The sequence below is a fragment of the Ursus americanus genome, chromosome 27 (genome assembly GCF_024610735.1).
Source record: "Ursus americanus isolate L20-20 chromosome 27, mUrsAme1.1.p, whole genome shotgun sequence".
Classification (NCBI taxonomy): Eukaryota; Metazoa; Chordata; class Mammalia; order Carnivora; family Ursidae; genus Ursus; species Ursus americanus.
Window position 1 is genome coordinate 36,814,570 of NC_142153.1, and position 19,834 is coordinate 36,834,403.

Genomic DNA, 19,834 nt, shown 5'->3' on the forward strand with positions numbered 1-19,834 from the left:
GAGGAGGGAAGCAAGTATCCTAAGCAGGGGAACAGACAAAAGAAAGGTTCTGGAAGCATGTTTGAGCACTCTGAGGAAATAAACCAGATTATATATGAAGTGAAACAAAGGAGTTTGGATTTGATGACATTACCAAAAAGTGAAGTTTCTTAATTAAAAAAAAAAAAAAAAGATGAAACTAATATTTAAGAAATAGTAGTCTGGCAGTAGTGAAGGATTTATTTGCTCAACAAATATTTCAGTGCAAATTATATGCTAAGCACCCTGCTAAGCAGTGAAGGTTCAGATGTGAACAAGTAGACACCATTTTCCTCATCATGAAGTCCCAGAATGCAGCAGTGTGAGCCCGATGTAATAAACACTCTATTTTTGGGTGACACCTACCCAGTCTGGGAGATTGGGTCAGAGCAGACTTCAAGGAGATATAGTGACTTTTGTTTTGAAACTGGAAAGTTGGAATTAAACAGGGGAGGTAGGTCACATGGACAGGATGGTTAGTGGGAAGGATTCCAGATAGAAGAACCGTCATCTGCTAATAATGTTCCAAAGAGAAAAGGAAATGAGGTGGGCAGAGAGGCTGGGAGGTTGGTAAATTCTCCAAGCCTGGGCTAATAATAGTCTAGAGCAAGCTGGTAGCAATAAGAAGGAAAGCTACAATTCAAATATGAGAGTTATTTTTTATAATAATAAGTTACAAACATATATTCAGATAGCTCCAATATTAAATTTTTTTGCCTTTAAAAATTAAGTCATTCTCCATGATTTTGTTATACAAATACATGGAAAATGCCTCTCCTTCTGCCTTTATTTTAATATACACATCAGGATGAATCAGAGATTATAAAATATTTACTTGCCATGTTGGAATAAATGACAAATTTTATAATTTAATAATTTATATTTCTTTGGGACGTTATTTAGCTGAGTTAGAAATTCATTTTAGTTTTTCTATATGTTTTATCTCTTAGGTAATTATTTGAAATCAGTTAATTCACATTTGTTATACTTTGCTTCTCTTACTGAGAAGAAACATTTCTTGCCTCCATATGGCAGATATAATGTAGATAATTTGACCCTTTAAAATCCACTGAATATGCTAAATAAAATCTCTTACATTTCTTATATATGCCTTTGTTATCTACATATCAGTTGCCTAAATCTGGAAAAAGTTTAGCTCATGATTTTTTTTTATTTTTTTTTAAGTTCATTTATGGACTTTTACTGCAGTGAATTCAAAAACAAAGAAGTTAGGGGCGCCTGGGTGGCACAATCGTTAAGCGTCTGCCTTTGGCTCAGGGCGTGATCCCAGGGTCCTGGGATCAAACCCCACATCAGGCTCCTCCGCTAGGAGCCTGCTTCTTCCTCTCCCACTCCCCCTGCTTGTGTTCCTTCCCTCGCTGGCTGTCTCTGTCAAATAAATAAATAAAATCTTAAAAAAAAAAAAAAAGAAGTTAATTTAGAAGCTCATTTTATTGAGTTAACAGTGAATTAAAAAACCAATGAAATTAATTTTAGAGCCATTTAATTTAGTTCAGAAAAGTGTGAGACTCTTTTATTAACTTAATTATTTTGGAATTCACTGTTTTAAAGTCCAATAAATGTTATGTATTTTATTTCCAATTAACTTCATTGTGCTCTGAGTCATGTTTGCTTTCTCCATGTGGCTAAATCTCACCCCTCCTGTTGCACATCGGCTGATCCATTTACAAATGGGCTGTTCTCAGCATTAGGCCATTAGATGTTAAGTATATTGCATCTTAAAAATCTTAGCATTTTGGTGACGATTATTTTAATTTCTAGAATTGACTTGTACCTGGACAGCAGAAGGATAGCAAGTCAGCGATTTTCTAACCGTGCCTATTGCCAACACTACAATCAATTGTGTAGTGATTATCTGTGATATCCTACCTGTCCCATGTGCTGAGGTATAGGAATTTGTTTGTTTTGTTTTGTTTTGTTTTTAAATAGTGAACTGGGTTGTACAAAGGAGGTAATATTTCAGGAATGCTTCATGGTATTTTTGTCTTTTTTTTTCCTCCATCAGATTTTATGAAATAAAAATCTGAAAAAGGTAAAATAATGTTATCTGTAAAAACAAATGTGTTTTACTTTTACTTTCAATTGTATAGAAGCCAAAGGGGAGCAATTTTGTAGTGGGTTAAATGAAATGGCTTAGTGCCTCAGAATGAGGGGAGCTTAAATTTTTCCCCACCTCCCTTTCTTAATCCATCATATGAAGTTGGAGAAACAAAATTCTCTATACGATGTCCAGTGAGAAAAGTCATCTCTTAGCTGACATTTATTCAAAGATAGACCTCAAAAACTGCTTCTCTTCTTCTCCTTCCCCTTCTCCTCTTTCTCCTCCTTCTGCTTCCTCTTCCCCTTCTTCTTCCTCCTCAGTCATGTGTTATGTTGTTTGGGGTGAGCGATCTTGTGAGAAAACTCAGCATCTTTTTATCTGCTAATTTTAACTCTGAGTGAAATGAACAAATAAAATCAGAGTCTTACCTCCCTGGTTGAGGCTGAAACAGGAGCTTTCAGACAGGAAGACTGTTTCGGGCAGCAGCCATGTAAAACTTCTCCACTAATTGGCTGACATTCAGAGCTTGAGGATCAGCAGCTGTTGAAGCAAATTTAGTCTGAATATAAGGCAGATTTTTCATTTATTTCAATTAATTACCACACACATCAAAATCTCTTCTAAAAAAATTCTCAGGTGAATACCTGTAAGAAACAAAGAGTGCTTAGGTGTGCATGGACTTTACTGACTCTTTCAGGCTTTCTATATGCAATCAACTTATTCGTGTAGGAACTTGCTTGACCTTTTGTAGAATTATGGAAATAACGTACATGTACATCAAAAACAATTTTGACCTGGCTCCAAGGAGAAATTGCTAATGGTGGCATATACGTGTTGTAAAGCATATGGAGTATGTGGGTAATTGCATGTACTTAGTATATATGTTTCTGCATGTGGAAATAATGCTACTATAAAACAATGGAAACTTGCCATTGCTGCATGCTTATAATAGCTATAAAGTATACAGCATGCATATTGCAATATCTGTGCACTTTACAAAAAATTCTTTATCTGCAAATAGTGTAATTCTGTATGATACAGTGCTCTAATTAGAAAAGTGCTTTATTGGACAGAAAAGTAAATAGGCCGCCCCAACCTACATAGTGTGATTGGTTACTATAGAATGTGTAATGTGTACAACATATGCCTAAAATATATATGCTTATTAATTTTACTGTAATAATTTTCTTATATATGAGTTGAAGGTAGTCATTTTATAGTTTGCCTAACAACTGTTTTGAAAGAATAGGAGAGGGACTTGTTTGAGCAATAAAATATTATTTGTATATATTTTAGCCTTAAAAACTGTGAGTACATTGTTATAGCAATTAGGTCATAATTTATTGTGGCAATTCTGAAATCAGAATACTTGTCATGTTTTAGACCAGTCCACCCTTGTGGGTTAAATGTTTATGAAATGAATTTTTATTATGAAGATACAGAGAGAATGGGCTTGATATATGTAAATAAAACACCCATGCTTAGTATATGTGTTACCATTTATTTTAGGTAAAGAGAAAGAGAACACTGAAACATTTCCCCATGCAATCCAGCAAATTTTTCTTCTTTGTTTGAATTCCAGAAAAAGCAGAGTTACTGTAGTGAGAGAACAAATTAGAAAATTGATAATTGACTTTCCCAAAACCCTCCATAAAACTTTTGACTACAAGCTCATTAAAATATTTTTTTAATTTAATATAATTGTGCAGCATTTTAGACATACAAAAAAAAAAAAGTTTAGTGATACACATATGCTTACCACTCCACTTAAAAAGATACTCAATTCTCTTCTGAACCCTTCATGTCACTTCTTCTATCCACTACTGGACTGAATTAGGTATTATAACAGAACATGTTTTAAATGACTAAATTCAGTTTTCCCTGAAAAGAATTAACCAATTACATAAATTAGCTAATAGCCATCTAGACATTCTCAGATGCGCTAATGTTGAACCATCTAGTTTCCAACTGTCTTGCTTATATTCCTAACACTCAGTAGAAATCAAACAAAACCCAGCCTCAGGCCCTTTGTTACTTACTTGTTTGTTTGTTTGTTTGTTTGTTTTGAGAAGGGAGGGGAGCATCTCAGGGGTTGCCTGAATTACCTGGGAATATGCTTTCAGTTTCCTCCCCTTTAGTCTTGCAAGGGTAGTTCTTTGAAACAATGTTTAGCTAATGACTCAAGAGGACTACTCAGAACCATCCAAGAGCACCTCAAAAACAGATGCTAAATGGACTTTTGTCAGGTTCTACCAGTAGAGCCATGAGCAGCACACCAAGTTGGAATAAATTGAGTTGAAATCAACAAAGGAGCTTGCTGTTTATGGATTGTACCAAATCAACTCTCCCTTCCCATTGGTATTCAAAGACAGCACATCATAGTGTACTGAGTACTTCTGGAAGTCCAGCACATTCCCCAGGCCCAAAGCCATATGTAAGAATTACATGATTCGGGTTGTACTCCTTTTAAAACGTTGTTACATGAGTGCAGTGCAGTTGTTTTACTTGATTAATCTTCATCGTGATTCATAACCTGCATTGCCTATACCAATAATTTGTATTATATTAAACAAATCTATAAACAGAAATGTTTTTATTGTGGGAGGCGGTGGGGAAACGAGCATCTGGCAACCACACCTTGATTCATTTTAGCCCCTAGAGTCGTGGTATGGTGCATTAATTTCTCAGTTTGTAATTTGCCAGCTGCATTTAATGGAACCAATTTTCATTACATCTGTTCTATGGTTCAAAGAGCTCCTTTAGTTGCCAAAGGGGGCCAGCTTCACACAGATTCTGAGAGGGGCTAATACACCATTTCTTGAAGTATTAGATAACCAAGGATGATTCCTAGTTTTACAGCAAACAAATTATTTTTACAGAGGCAAGTTTTATATTCATGACTTACCACTGGTAGATTTCAAATTAAAAGTATAGCATGCCCTTTTCGCAGGAATTACATATTGATTTTCATGTCATTTTCTTCATAATACCTACTGATCGCCTGTCTTTGCAATCAGTGGTAGATTTATTGTTTACTAGTTAAAGGGAATGTAATTATGTTTAAGTAAATCCTCTTCGTAAATTGCAAGTGGTTAGAAGATGAATATTTCTTAGGCAAATACGGAATTTATGAATAGTTTTTCAATTTCTTATAGTAAGCATTACTTATGGACAAGAGAAGGTCATAGCTCTTCATAGTGTGTAGTGGGAGCATTTTTAATAGTAGAAATGGTTTTGCTTGGGCAACTTTACATTCTTGGTGTGTAATGTTAATCTCCATAAAAATATGTCGCTGTTGTGTAATACCAAATGTAGGATTCCAGTTGAAAGCAACTTTCAATGCAAAGGGTTTTCTCATGGGCAGAAGAGAAATTTGAAATGTTCTACAGTGCTTTGAAGTTCTAAAGCTTCAGCTGGGAGAATTATAAAGCATTAAACCTGAAAAGTTTCCACCTGATGGTCATGAAATGGCATGCCTGTATGAAACTGACTCCACTTCACTTCCTCAGGCAATTTTTTTTTCAAGAGTTTCAAAAACACCATGCCTCATGTTATATTGAGAAGATTATCTTAGATTTATCCAACAAATAAATCATTAAACTATAACACATAACTGTATTTCTGTATGACATATAATAATATAATTACCTAGAAATCTGTTTGTACTGGGAGCCTCACCATAGCTGAAGAAGTCAAGTTTGTCCCCGAATTAGAGAGGGCTTTGTATTTTGTAACCAAGTTCAAATGATCATTTTTGTACTTGCCTAAGAGTAGAAAAATGAGCAGTTTGCTGCTAATACTATTCCAAATTTATAGTTATAATTTTACCTGAGAGCTTCCCTCCCAGTTTCACCTGTATCACATTCAGGTCTCGCCACCTAGTCCAGGTAACAGGGCGAGAAGGGGACAAAAAATCAAACTCAAGACTTGTGGCTCCAAACATCTTGTCTCTAAATTATTCTATTATTACGGTCTCATTATTAGGTGTTAATTTCAAGTTTTTATTTCTAGCATTGGAAAACATAAGTAAGGAGGTTAGGATAACTTACAACACAATGAATTATTTGGCATAGCAAGACTGTTTCCCTTCCGTCAAACTGAAAATACAATCACGACAACCAGTATCATTAAAGACTATTTACTGACCCCCTTCCCCAAAATCCAACAGGCGTTGATAGGAGGGCTGTATAAAACATACTAAAGACAAAGCCTCTGCTCCTCAGGAAACCAGATAAAAATAGAAAATTAAGCATTAGGTATTATTTCAGTGGTAATCTTAGGCAATTCTTGATATTATATCTGACATCCAGTGGACACAGAGATGTCCTGAAGTCAAAATCATTTGTTCATCCACAGAAGAACATGTATTACATTCCTATAATCACCAAGTGCCTCATTTACTGGAGTAAATATTAATGAGTAGAACCCAGTGTCTGTCACCAAACTGGAGTTTAAGTAAGGATACTGTCTTATGTATGTTACTTTCTTGTTGAACAAATTCAAACAAATAGAAACAACAAAAACACCCCATCTTGAGATGACTCAATCACTGTCAAACGACTACAGTTTTAGTGTTTGAACACTAATACAACAATTTAGAAAAATGTTTTGAAGATCTCTAATAGATGAATCCTAGTGCTGAATGATAGAATATATGGCAATCGGTGATAAGCTCTTCTTGCTTTAAAAGAGCTTATATCTACTTGGGAGAATGGAGAGAGCAATTCTGTGACTTGATAAACATCATAACAGGACTGTACCATTTCTAGGAGGGCTGACAGTGTAACTATTCAGCCTTTTAAGGTTTCTAGATATTATACCATAAACCATATCTTCACAAAGGACCCCAAGAACTCAATAATAACTATATACAAAAATGTATCCTACATAGAGTTTAAGATTAGATCCGTAAAATAATTGTATGTCATTTTTCTAAGGTGTCAGTTTCTCACATCCTAGCACATTTTGAAATTTGAATTCCTCTTACAAATGATGACATCTTAATATTGTGTCTTGGTTTACTCAACATTTATTTTTCTTTCCCACCGATACATAAAATAATGGTGAATCTTACAATCGATGATAACTTAGATGTAATGAAATATAGTATATCATTTAAAAAATATGCTCCAGGTCACCTAAATGTGGTGTCAGTTTCCAATCTTAATGAACTGTTTTTAAAATTTCACATGTAATATTAAAATACTAAGTATTAAAATATCACTGATTAAGAATACCTGCTCTTGTCACTCTGCTAGCCCCTCTACAGAGGCTGTTTTACTTAACTCAAAAAATTCCCACAAAACAAGTGTTACCATCATTGCTTTGTAGATGAGTGAACTGGGGGTAGAGACCTTAACTTGCCCAAAGTGGTAGTGACATCAGAAGTCAAACTCGGATATCTCCAACTCACGCATTTTTTTTTTCTACTTTAAGCCAAGTGTGTTCAACAATCAACCATAATGAGGTGGTTAATTTAATAATTATTTTATTTACCCTCTTAAAATTTAGAGTTCTTTGAAATGATTTAGATAATATGGGTCTCTTTAAAAAGGCTTTTTAGGTAAATGTGATATTGCACTTTCTAGTCCTTTTTCTTGGTGAATTTCCTCTATGAGGCAGGAACAATCAAAATCAGTCCACCGACTTCTGAACTCATAAACATGGGTTTTGTTAGAGCTGTAAGGCCCTCACAAATCATCTACTCAACCACCATTAAACAGCTGATGTCAGAGTGCTTCCGTCAAGGTGAATACTCAGGCACACGCAAGGCTGGAACCTTAGCTGAGTACCGGGTGTCATTCCATTTCCCTCTTGCCTTGATCTCGCCCCAAATGGGTTATCTGAACTGTCCTTCATGACAAGAGCGCTCAGACCCATGCTTGTCATCAGTGATGAAAACCATGTCATTTCTCTTCATCATAGAAACTTATGTTTACAACTACATACTGATTCTGTATTTCTTTCCTCCTCCACTTTCTCCTTAGCTCCTTCAAACCAACAAAGCTGCCTAAGTGTTCATTCTAAAAAAAAATAACGAGAGGGAAAAATAGGTGCCTTTTGATTTTATGTATTTCTTTTTCCTTGCCACAACCATGGCTTGACTTGTCACTGTGCTCTGTCTGGCTTTCTGTCTCAGACGTCGATGGATTTCATACATGGAAGATGGTTGGCCCTTTGACCTTTTAGAAACCTAGTCCTAAAACTTGTTCCCTACCGCCCTCATCTTTTCTATAAATCTTCATTTAAAAGGCAAAACTATTCAGAGCAGCTGTTTTTTTTTCCTATGCCAAAATTGGCTCCCCTAATCTATCTTTTTGTACAGTAGTCATAATTCTTGTTATACAAAACCCAAAGATACAGGGCACACAGACTATCACATTATTTCACATGTAACTTGATAGTTTGCTGACATGCTTTGAGGACATCACACTTCACTGGCAAGTCAAAAGAATCGGAAGGTTATTAGCAGTTACATTTGAACAGAGACTGAAAGGAATGCCCTCCGATAGGAAAGTACCCTGGGAATGCTATGCTATTGCTTTTTCGGACTTAGAAGCCACCTGGGAAATAGGAAAATCCAATTTACCAGAGAATGGAAAGGTGTGGGCCTTCACTTGGATTGGCAAACAGAACAGCTAAAGAGCAAGAGAGGAAGGCAGAAACTGCCAGCACTCATGGCCCTGACCAACATTTCAGCGGGCTTTTTTTTTTTCTTTTTTCTTTTCTTAGTTTCCTCCAGGCTTCTCTGGTCTCTTTGAATATCAGATCTTTTACTAATTTGCCTTGCTCAAGTAAAGCTACCTATATGACTGGAGCCAGAGCAGGAGGCCAGATGCTAGCACACTGCTCGCACCTGTCTCCAGCCAGCCCTGCACATTTATCTGTAAAGAAGACATGGAAACGTGCGCACGCACACATGGACTCTGACCATATGCTTAAATCTGCACAAAGCTCTATGAAACATTTTTTCTCCTTTGTACTAAGCCCCTCAAGTTTTGCTGAAGGACAAAAGAACACAGATAGTGGGCCCTCTACCTCCACCTTAAAAAACATATTCATTGCCCATAATATTTAAAATAATTATGTAAGGGAATTTTTCTGGTCACTGGAAAGTGTTGCTACAAAGCACATTTCTTTGCCACCTAAAAGAATAAATAAATAAAAAACAACAGAAATAACTTTTTCTGCCTAGTCCCCAGACAATTTGATTTGTTTGCCTCCTGAACAAAATCTAGCCAGATAATTCATTTGATTCCTCTTCAAGTTAGAAGGCAACATAGAACATGGCCATAAAGAAATTGTGCGAAGGCTAAGAACATGGAGAAGTTCTACTTATGCATTTTCAGCTCTATGCTCAGAGCAGCCTGAGAATTTTCCCCAGTATGAGCAAGATCAATCACAAGATTGCAAGGTAGACTCCCTCTGGCGTTAGATTGGTCACTTTATTTGGAATGAACCGGGGTCCATATTGTCAGCTTTCTAACTTGTCAGCTTTGGATGCTAAAAATGCACTTCCTTCTCCCAAATAAGAAGAAAAAAATCCAATCCTCTGAGCTTTTTAATCTCTTGTCTTTTTTCATTACATGGAATCAAAAGAAGAAAGGAAGCCAGGCAGTTTCTAAACATTCTGGCAAACAGCAGGACAGGCGTGGGGTGGTTGGTTTTCAGATTTTTGCTTTATTGTGGGGGTGTTATTTTATATGGTAAGTTAGTTATCACATTTGCATTTTTAGAGGTTAAAAAACCATTTTATTATGGGGGCAACGATGTGTTTGTGGTAAAGCCTGGAGGAATCACAACTCAACATTTATCATCGTAAGGTAATGCCACAATAATTTCTCCATTGGTTAACAGGGGAAAGATTCTCCTAAGCAGTACTTCTGTGGTAATTTTAAACAAGCTATAACACAAAGAGAAGCAAAGCCTCCAGACTGGTGTTCAGGCTTAATAATTCCCTATGTTTTATTTTAAGGCTCAGAAACACAAACTAAGACAATAGGGTTTTTCAATTGATTTTGAAATGTAAAAGTATCATAAAAGGAACAAATGGAAATGCATAATAAGCAACAAATTGTAGGAGTCTGAAACAGAAAGAAAAAGCATCAGTTCTGTGGTTAGCTGGATAAAAGATGTAATTGTTCCAGGAAACAATGGAATCCTAGAGTCACCCTTTTGAAAGTTAACTGCATTGTCTTGCTTAAAGGACTCTTCTTCTTAATATTTTGTAGCCCTCAGTGTTGATATTCATTCTCAACACAGCACCTGAATTCTGCCTCCCAATATCTTACAATACTTTTATTTTTGTAGGTACTAATGCACAAAAGTGAGTTATGTTGAATAAATGTTTATATAAAACTTGGAAAAATTTCATCACTACTCTAGAATAATAGAGGGAAAAAATGGAGAAACTTCATGAGTGATATTTCTCCTTACATAAGTATAATACAGTACAATTACCTTGCAATAAGGAGACATTTTAATTCATTTAACTTCAATTAAACCCAGTATATGCACTGTACCTCGTTGGGCACTGCAGGTGATTCGAAAGAATTATAAAACATGGTTCCTGCTGTCAAGTCACAGACAGTGTGGTCACGGGAGAAAAATGATAGATGTAGGAAACACATAAGAGAGCACAATAAGTCTTAGATTTCCTGTGAAGTAGTATAGCTGTTGTTGTTGTGTTGTTTTTTAAATAACAGCAAGCACCTTTTATTGACCCCCTTCCGTATCCCAGGCACTGCACTAGTGTTCTCCATCTTCCTTTTCTTTCTTGAAGTATAGTTGACACACAGTCTCACATTAGTTTCAGGTGTACAACATAGTGACGTGGCAAGTCTACATTATGCTGTGCTCACTGCAAGTGTGGCTCCCATCAGTCACATACAACACCGTTACATCACCTATTACTGTATGTTTTATGCTGTACCTTTCATCTCCAGCACCTATTCAGTCTGTACCTGGAAGCCTCGACTCCCTCTCCCTTTCATTTCTTTTTACCCATCCCTCACCTTCCCCCTAAAACTGGAAACAAAAGGAGTCAGAAGATAGAGGTTGCTAGTTCCAGCTTTACTCCTGATTCTCTGTGTAAATTCTCCTGGCCTCGGTAAAATAAAGAAGTTGGACTTGAATTGTACACAAGTGCCCTTTCAGCATTGACTTAACTGGGGCGCCTGGGTGGCTCAGTCGGTAAAGCGTCCGACTTTTGATTTAGGCTCCGGTCATGATCTCAGGGTCCTGGGAACAAGCCCCATGGGCAAGGTTTGCACTCAAAGGGCCCCCTGCTTGAGATTCTTTCTCTCCCTCTCCCTCTGCCCATGCCCGCATTTGTGTGCTCTCTCTCTCTAAAAAAATAAATCTTAATAAAAAATAAATCTTAAAAGGTCAGGTATCTCAATATTTGCATAGAGAGGAGAAAGGGAAATTCAAGAACATAAATCAAGTTGGGCTGAGGTGCTAAGGAAGACTTCATGGAAGATTTGACGCAGTCTGGCCTCTTTGAAAAGGAGGGTTTATATTCCTTTTACACTGAGTGTAAACTCTGCACTAGCAGCAAGCGAAGTAGCTGTGGTGGGTGTTCCTAAAAGCTTTAGGAGGAAGTAAGTAAAGATGAAAAGACCGTTTTAAAAAATAATGTGTCCGTGTCAGGGTTTTGTTTTGTTTTGTTTTGTTTTTTTCCTTTATTTCCATGACATCTTCAAAAGGCCGGTATAAAAGTTGAAAATATTTCATAAAGATAGCCTGATGGACAACAGGTAGGAAAATGTCAGAGTAGAAATGCATTATACTACTAAAACTCATTAATGTTATTATGAAATATACCCAGGTCTGTGTTCATTTCTTTAATCTTTTTACTGTTTTTGTTTAATATTTTGGTTTTGGTCATGAGTTTCCCAATGCATATGATTGCCACTGTATAGCTAGAGTGCTTTGGGAGATTTCAATGACAGTTCTACCCATCACAACACTGTAAAATAAACTACGAGCAAAAATGTACAAAGAGCTTTTTATGATAATGGCCAGATAGATGCAATGATAAATGTCCTTAAAATAACTGGCTACTGAAAGAACAGCTAACTTTTGGCAAAGCTTGACTCAAAGAAGTCAAAGCCACCAAACGCTGTGACAGCTTCTAGAAGAAGTCATAATTTCTTGGGCAAGCCACTCCACCCAGGTTGCACCTGCAACACTTGGCAACTTTGTTTCTTTTCTCACGGTCCTCCTGGACACTCCGTTGCCTCACTGTTCAGAGAGCAAGTTGGAGGAACACTGCCATCAGAGTTTCATATCTCCCAAGAATTGTCATTATCTTAAAATATACCTTCTTACTTTCTCGATTCTCTGTACCTTTATAGTACTAAGTTGCCAAATGTTGTCAAGTCCCCTTAGGAAATGTGTTGTTGCCTGACAGAACATTAAATTAAACAAACATGTTTAGAAAATCCAATGTATAGGAAAAATATAAGCCCTTATGCATACAGTAGCCACTCCTTGTCTGCGGGAGATATGTTGCAAGACCCCCAGTGGATGCTTGAGACTGCGAAGATAGTACTGAACCTTATATACCATGTTTTCTGCTATGAATAACCTCTGATAAAGTTTAGTTTATAAATTAGACACATGAGGAGATTAATAACAATTAATAATAAAATAGAACAGTTACAACAATATACTGTAATAAAAGTTTGTGAATGTGATCTCTCTCTCTCAAAATATTTTTTTGTACTGTACTCACCCTTCTTATGATGATGATGTGAGATGATAAAAAGATTAGGTGACAGGATGAAGTGAGGTGGATGATGTGGGCAGTGTAGGGTAGCATTAAGTGACAGTTGCCCTTCCAGTGACACATCAGAAGGAGAATCATCTGCTTCTGGACCGTGTTGACCCCAGGATGACTAAAACCATGGAGAGCAAAATTGTGAATAAGAGGAGATTGCTGCTTATTTAAAAATATGAATAACTATTTCTACCACATTAAGAATATCTAAAAATCTAAGGACTAATGATAGATCTAGTACTTCATCTGGTGCCTTAGTTCCTCCAAGGCACGTTGCATTAGAATTTAAGAAGATGAGACTATTTTAAGTGTGGGGGTATTGTTTAATATGGTCATCTCTGATGGACCTTGAGGATTTTCATATTTCCTTATTACTGTATTATTGTATTATTAAATATGATTTTCTATCAATTATTAATAATTATTCATAACCGAAACAACTACAAAAAACATTGATCAATTTACACATTTTGCCCATTGTTTAAAATAGTTTAATAGTAAATAAAAAAATAATTGCTTTCAGTTTTACCGTTTATGGAGAATACTTCAATGTTTTGAGTGCCTTTATGTCCTAGTAATCATCTTTTGAACACTAATATTTCTTTTTGTGAAAAATCTTGCTTTATGTTTTTTCAAGTATTCAGATTTGCACATTAAATTTATTTCTTCATTCTGCCTGTCCATCTGATGAGCTTAATATTCTTTGTTTTATAATATTTTTTAATTTTTAAAAATTTAAATTCAATTTATTAACATATAACCTATTATTAGTTTTAAAGGGAGAGTTTAGTAGTTCATCAGTTGTGTATAACACCCAGTGCTCATTATATCACATGCCCTCCTTAATGTCCATCACCCAGTTACCCCATTCCACCACCCACTTCCCTTCCAGCAAACCTCAGTTTGTTTTCTATAGCTGAGTCTCTTATGGTCTGTCTGCCTCTCTGAATTCGTCTTATATTATTTTTCCCTCCCTCCCCTATGATCCTCTGTTTTGTTTCTTAAATTCCACAGGAATGAAATCCTATGATAATTGTCTTTCTCTGATTGACTTATTTCAGTTCGCATAACACCCTCTAGTTCCATCCACATCGATGGAACTAGAATATTATATTTTAATTTTTATATCTATGTAAAATTATTTAACTATGTATCAAAATGTCCAAACACTTGCTTCCAGCTTATCACCTCTCTTTTTCTGAAGAAATAAGCCATTCTTGATGACATTATATTTATTGAAAAGCTATCTATTGAAAAAGATGTCTGATTAGATATAGATGTCTACATACTTAGAAAAGGACTCTGACTTGCATTTTAGAGAAGAAATTTTTAAAAATCAGTGATAAATATGATAAAATTACCTTACTATTTTTAATAAAAAAGAATATAAAGTTATATAGAGTTACATTTCTTTCGTTTTCCCTTTAGGATAGAGAATTGGCTAGAAAACTTTAAAAACTAATGCCCTAACATCCCATAAAGACACTACATATGGTTTGCAAATAGACAGTTGATATTTTGCAGGGCTTTCTTTTGAAAATGTGACATACATAAGAGGAATCACTAGGTAAAAAGTATCTTGTCTGTAGCTACCTCATATTTTTTTTGTAAAATGAAAAATATAACCCCTGGAACGAACATTTTTCCTTATCACTAAAACCTTAGGAAGATATAACATATCTTGAGGATAAATAGTCCTTTTTTCTTTTAAGAAGTCAAATGCTATATGTTTAGAGCAATAATCTGCATAAAGAAAAATAATAGTCAAGGAGGGATGGTACAAATGTCTAATGTGTTTTCTTAGTTGAAAATAACAATACAGTGAGAAATACACTGAACCATATGTAGCTTGTGTATTTCAACATTTTGCAAAATCAGCTACTCTTTCCATGCACAAATGTGCTACAGCTGATTTTACAAAATAGGCAACAATCTTTGCCCAAGTACCTGATTCAGCAGCTGGCTCACATATTTTATTATGAAAAATGAGGATTAATTGATGAGAATGTTGACCTTCCTTCTAACGAATCACACTTTTTAAATTTAGCAAATTTGTTTGGGTTGGCAACTGAGTATTGTTAGACTTAAAGGTTGGTATTTTTAAGCTAAAGAGTGGATAGAAATGGTAATAATATGTACATAAATTTAACAACAACAATAACAAAGACCCGTGAATCATGTAGTCAGTTTTTTACTAGTTTTTGGAGCTGCTGTTCACTGCTCTATTTTCAGCTATGAATTGAAAAATAATTTTGGCCACTACAATGTTTGCTTTGAAAATTATTTGGTCTTATTCATTTCTCTACACTGATGGAAACCAGATACTTTCTATGTAAAATGATTTGGAAAGCAGATAAAATTATTCTATAAGCAAACTATCGATGTACTGTAAAGCCAATGGATGTATGCTGGGCACTGAAAAGATGACAGAGATTAATTATGTGTGAATTTCACTTTCAAGGAAGTATTGGTCAACAGACGAAAAAGGCATCTATTCAAATTACTATTGTTTCTGCAAATAACTTGCTTTGTCACATTAGACAAATGAATTCAATTCCGCAGTCCTCAATTTCTGTACTTGTGAAATAGTCTAAATACCCCTCTAGTTTGCAAATTCTATGATTCTGTGACTTTTTTCATCTCAGAAATGTAAATACATATAAGAAATAGGTTTAGGCTTAGCAGAAAAGACAGTTTCACTAAGTTTTTCTGGGTCCAATGTGATTTTTTTTTTAACTTTGCATTATAACAATTTCCAAATATACAGAAAATTAAAGAAGATAGGACTAAATGCCATAAACCTCATAAGCTAGATTAGTACCTGTTGTATTACATAATACATACATAATACAACAGGTATTATAAATAATACCTGAAACATTTTAGTATAGATTACAGATAGCATGGCATTGCACTCCTAAATACTTCATTACAAATCTATTATCACACCACACAAAATTACCAAGGATTCCTTAATATCAGCTGTTATCAGTCCATGTTTATGGCTTCTTAATTGTTCCTAACTATCTCTTCCAGAAGGATCTAATCAATGTCCATGAGCTACGTTTTGGTGTTGCATGTCTTTCAGCCTAGACTGTTCCTGTATCTCTCCCACCTTGTTTTCTGGTAGTCCTTGTTTGTCTGCTCATGACCCGGACATGTTCAAGTTGTTGGATCCATTTTTGTCCTATAGAATGCTCATTATTCTGAATTTGTCTTTGATTTCTTCTCTGTGTTTTACTTCTGTAAACTTGAAGTTAGGCTCACAGGTTTGATTAGATGCAATTTAGACATTTTGAAGACTTTGTAAGTAGGGCTCTATATTTCATATTGAGTCATATAGGCTGTGTCACTATTAGTCATGATAAGATTGATAACTGAGTTAAGAGGCTAATAACCTATATTTCTCACTGTAAAGTCTCCACTTGCATGTGTGTTTGCATGCAACTAAATTATAATTTACTTTTTTTTTAATTGGTATCTATGATAACCAATTGGTAGTTCTCTAAAAAGTCTGGGTAAATGTGTTATTTTGGCAATCTTATTATAACAGTGAAGTAATATGGGCATAATCAGCACATTTACTCTCTCTTAATGTCTTGTCTTTAAGGGACAGAATGATAAGGAGAATAGGACATTTTGTCATATGAAATAACTCTTCTCCTTAGAGTTGGGATCTTTATCTTTATTTTACTTTATTTCCTAGGGAATGTCATCTTCAGGCCCTTGCTGTCATACTGTTTTACAGAAGCAACTTTTTGGAATGTTTGCTAGAAAATAGTATTTAATTAAATTTTGAAAATACATAAGGAAATACAGTTTTATAGTTAACCAGGGAGTATACTTTTAATGTTGATGCTCATAGGTCTTTATAAATAAAAAACTTAACTCAGTGTTATAGTTTAAATTCAAAATATAGTAGAATCTCCCAGGAGGTATGGCCTAAAGTACTTAAAATGTTCCTATTACAGCTTCAGTGATAAATGATTGAAAATTGTACTACCATGTATTTTTAAATAGCACTATATGATTCGATTGGTATCTTCAGTGTATTGAGACATAGAAATTAGAAGCTACTCTTGTGTGGAGTCACTATCCATTCTTAATTTCAACCTCTTCCTAATACAGTTGTAGCAGACCTTGTCCATGCCTTGCCCCATCCCATTGATCATTCAGTACATTGCACGGTTTCCCAGAATTTCCCCCGTGTGATTAAACTATCATCAGCCATTGTGATAGCTGATTTACTAGAGTCCATTTATTGGCAAGCTTCATTTACTTCCCTGTATCATTTCCCCACTTCCTTACCAGTGTTCTCACCAATTTCCCAAATAACCCATTGGGACTCAAATCCTTGTCTCAGGGTTTGCTTTTGGAAAAAACCCAAACTAAGACAGTCATTTTTCTTCTGCATACTGAACTATACAAATTTGAAAGTGTATGACCTATTTTACCTCCATACTTGTTCATTCATATGCAATCAACCTGCAAGGAACACCATCCTTTCCTCTCTCCTCTTTCTCATTAACAGATATCCATCTCCACTTTGTACGTTTAGTTTTATTTATGATAAATTTTATAGTTATAAAGGACAACATAGCTCTACAAAGCTTGTTAATTTTTAATCTTAAAAAGCATGTATTTTTTTCTCTTCTTTTGTTTCTTCTTGATTGTTTAATTTGTTTCTCTAATCCTTCACTTTTTCAATATCCTAGTCCCTACAGGCAAGCATTTTCACTGTTTGCAGTGGATTCTTATGGGATGTGCCTCAACAACTCTTTTTCATATGACCATAATGTTATATTTTGATTATTAGATTTTCCACATCATCTCTTCATTCCCCAAAATGGAAGAGGATCATTTAGCTTTCTTCATTGGCACAATACCACATAGATGCATAAACATTTCTGTCCCTCAGTCCTCTTAATATGTGTACGTGATAATCTAGGTTAAATAAATATTCATTGTTTACATTGAGTAGACTCTGTAAACACTATGGACAGCAGAGCTTTATTATGATAACTCTTTCCTACAAATTTGGTTTTCCTTATGAATTAATAATTATCCTAAGTTCTAAAAATTTTAATGAACTTAATTAAAATCTTCTGCCCTGTAAAAAGAATGAAAAGACAAGTCCTAGTCTGGGAGACTATATTTACAAACTGCATAACTGATTTAAAAAAAAAAAACAAAAACTGGCTTCCAAAATATTTGTTTGTTGTTCCAAACAAACAAAACAAGACAAAAAAAAAAAAAAAAAAAAAAACAAAAACAAAAACTCTTAAGCTCAACAATAAGGAAAAATCCCAATTTAAAAATGGGCAAAATATCTGAAACAACCCCTCACTAAAGAAGATATATAGATGTCAAAAAAGCATATAAAAATATGCTCAGCTTCATATGCCATTAAGGAATTATAAGTTGAAACGATGATATATCACTACAGATCATCCTATCAGGATGATTAAAATCCCAAACACGGTTAGCACCAAAAGCTGGTAAGAATGTGGAGTTACAGGATCTTCTCATTCATTGCTGGTGGGAATGCAAAATGGTACAGCCACCTTGAAAGATAGTTGGCAGTTTGGCATTTTCTTACAAAACTAAACATATTTTTACCATACAAAATGTTTGGTCCATTTTCTATTTACGTATCATTAATTCAACCCAAACTTTCTCTTCACTGGGTAAATATCTTTACACTAAACTATTTAGATATTCTGCCAATGTGATTGATAGTTTGGCTTGCTATACAATCTAGATTAGAAATACATTTTTTTCCTCAAAATTTTCAGGATAGTGATCCTCCCCCGGGAAGTTTATAGGATATTCCTACTTTGTTTCTGGTGTCCTGAAATTTTTGAAATTCATATTGAAGAGTCTGATGGTCATCAGTCTAATTCTATCCTTTGTATGAGTTCTCATAAGGCTTTTAAATTGCATTCTTTGTTTTAGGGGAAATTTCTTGAATTTATTCTTTGAAAACTCCACCTTTCCCAGTTTCTTCAATTTTTCCTTTAGGAAATTCTTATTATTTAGATTATTTATTAAATTAGTTAGATTTCTCCTGGACATGTCCTCTAAATTTTTTGTCTGTTTTATATTTTGTCCCATTTTCTCTTGTCTTTTTAACTTTCTTGTAACGTTTTGTTTTCTAAATCTGCTACTATATATATTTTTAATTTCAAAGAACTTTTTAAAATCTGTATTTTTGTGTTATAACATCCTATTATTTTCTTCCATACATGCACTATTTCTCTGAAAATGCTAATGAAAATTGATGAGTCTCAGTTTTGTTGTTTATTTGGTTTTGGGTTTTGTTTGTTTCTCTTGCTTACATGATTTCTGCTTCTTCCCATATGCTTGCTTTCTTGTTTTGGTCTTTCTCTTTAATGTCATATGTTCTCCTGAAAATCCAAAAACCCTTTGCTATTAACTTATATCTAAAAATGTAGCAGGGAGCACTACATGAAAGCTCTGTGCACTTTGCTGGTTTAGCTGGAATTTTCACCATAGGTTGACAGACTGGGAAGTTTCACTGGGGAGCCCACAAAGTCAGCAGGTTTTTTTGTTTGGTTGGTTGGTTTTGGTTTTTGGTTTTGGTTTTTTTGTTTTTCTTTTGTTTTGTTTTTTGTTTTAGCCAGGGCTGGCCAGGTTCCCCAAAGAAGGGTTTTTCAGTGAATTTTTGTGTGACTGAGAGTATTCCAAGTCAGGTGGGTTAAAAAGATAGGATTCTCAACCTTCAGCATATAAATATTTACTTATAATATATATGATCTCGATCTTCAATCATCCTAGGGTCCTCAATCTAGAATTTCTCTGTTTTACCATCTCCAGACATTAAAACTATAGTCCTATGCAAGATAGAATGAGAAGTAACTGCCTGATTATGAGAGAGGATCTGCAGGTCTAATTACTTCTTAGACAGCTTTCAAGCAACCCTCCTCACGCAAACTCCAAGGGTACTTGGT